We start from the raw sequence: 2191 nt of genomic DNA, 5'->3' as shown, positions 1-2191 counted from the left end.
GGGGGGGAGGGTTTTCTGTTTTCCCACGTTGTGGGCGTGGCTTCTGAATGATGACGCGCTCCGCAGTTTCTCTATGAGCGATTTGACCAGCAAGCTTGGAGCTTTGCTGATGGAAGACTGTGGCTTTCCGTTGCTTCCTGGTTTTGGCAGGACTCTCACGTTGCACGTTTTAACCCTGAACGTGCAACGTGAGAGGATTGCTATGGAAACACGTTGATTGGAAGCGTTGTCTCATAAATGCTGTTACATCGCGTGACTGCCGGGCGTTTGAGTTAATCGTCGTCAAAGTTCTCTTCTAAAAGGAAGTTTGCAGCCAAGTTCTCGTTCTTGTCACAAGCAAAGTAGGCTCGTATGACGAGTACCTCGGGGAATCCCAAGGCTTTCAACCTCTCAATGGCCTCCATCTCCTGGGGCGTGACGTGGATGTAGTTCATGTGATCTCCACTGAGGTCTCCTCCTCCTTGCATCCCCGCGTCTCCACCTCCGCCCGGCTGTTGCAGCGCGTCCTGGTGGGGCTCGTTCAGCATGTGGATGAACTGCTCCTGGTGGCTGCTGATCATCTGCAGGAGCTCGGGGTTCTGCCTGGCGATCTGCTGCAGCAGGACGGGGAGCAGCGCGGGGTTCTGCTGGATCATCTGTCTCATGGCGTGGAACGGGGCGTGGTTTCTCAGGAAGCTCAGAGGGTTGCCACCTGCGGCGGCGGCGCTGTGTGTGGTGGAGCCAGCGTTGGCCGGGACGCTTATCGCTGGCACTCCACCCACCGGGGGCGCCAGAGGGTCATCAGGCCCTCCTCCCGCGTGGTGGCCGTACTCCGTGGCTGGGATGCCCGTGAGCAGGTACTCCACGGCCATGTGCGGGTTGTTGAAGCTGGCGCTGAGCGCGGCCACCACCTGCTCTCTCTCGTAGCCCATCAGCATCATCTCTGTCACCGTGTCGTCGTACGACTGGCCCGTCACCAGAGCGGAAATCGCCTCGTCGACTAAGTTTGCGTTTGTCGAGGTCTCGCCGGTTCCGATAGGGGCAGAAGCCGGGTCAGCGGTGGACGGGTGGTGCTGCCTCTCCTCGGGACCGGATACGGAGGCAGTGGCTGCTGCTGCTGTGGGACCTGTAGTGCTGCTGGAGGCCAAAGTGGCAGTTGAAGGCTGGGGAGCTGCTGGTGCCACTTTAGGCTTTGCCACCATGAGGACCACAAAGTTCTTCTCGTCGATCTTGTATTCCTTGAGGGCCGTGTCGTCGTTGAGGATTTTACCAGCATATATGAGTTTCTGTGCAGCAGATGGAAAACTGTCCTTCCCCTTCTCATGTTCAATCCTCTCTTTTAACGTCTTCACCGTCTCCTCTGCATCGATGTCGATTTGAAACGCTTGCTGCTGTAATGTCTTCAAAGTGATCTGCATTTTGGCGACTTAAGTTCTCTTCCCGGTCTCTGCTCAAACGCCGTGGATATAATAACTTATATACCACAATGACGCCACATACTTATATAGCCTGTGCAGGGAAGGATTTATGACATCACTGATGATGTCACACTGATGAAGACATTACAAGGCGTTAATCCGTGTCTGTCATGAATCCAACGTCATCATTGGTGATGTCACCAGTGATGTCACCTGATGATGTCATCAGTGATGTCACTCAAGCAATTGTCATGTAATCAGTTAGTGATGTCATCAGTGATGACGCCACCAGTAATGTGACTTGAGAAACGTTTTACTATCGACGTCAATAGGGATGTTGCAATGGATTTCCGGTTTAGAATATAATTAGATTTCAATAAATATTAATAAAATCTGAGTACTATTTAGCAGTAACACTGCAGGTGTCAAGGTACGAAAGATAACGTATTCTAATCTGTTATTCTCTGTATAAGAACATTTACTTAATATTCAATCAAGTTTTTAGACTAAATTAACCTTTTTGGACATCACAATTCACATCACATACTCGAGTGACATCACTCATGGCATCATCACTGAAATATCCAGAGCTGCAGGATGTGAGTGTGGTGAACAGCTTCACTGGTTTTACCACAGTTCCTGATGATCTGGCCGAGACGACTTGCGTCTCAAACACACCAGCTGCGAAAGCACCGCCGAGCGTAAATTCAGCTGGAGCAGGAGGCTGCCCGTTCACACCAGACACACCACGTCACAACTTGGACTGACTTCCTGCCTAGTTTGACACAATTCAC

At 51.6% G+C, this 2191-nt stretch overlaps 1 pseudogene across 1 annotated transcript; it reads right to left on the bottom strand.

Annotated features, from left to right (window-relative positions):
- Positions 1-272: 272 nt before the first annotated feature.
- On the bottom strand, positions 273-1397 carry LOC310776190 (UV excision repair protein RAD23 homolog B pseudogene; annotated as a pseudogene). Its single transcript has one exon. The product of its transcript is annotated as a UV excision repair protein RAD23 homolog B pseudogene (transcript).
- Positions 1398-2191: the final 794 nt, after the last annotated feature.

The sequence above is a fragment of the Poromitra crassiceps genome (assembly GCF_964638095.1).
Source record: "Poromitra crassiceps genome assembly, chromosome: 5".
Classification (NCBI taxonomy): Eukaryota; Metazoa; Chordata; class Actinopteri; order Beryciformes; family Melamphaidae; genus Poromitra; species Poromitra crassiceps.
This window is presented reverse-complemented; position numbering and strand designations above follow the sequence as displayed.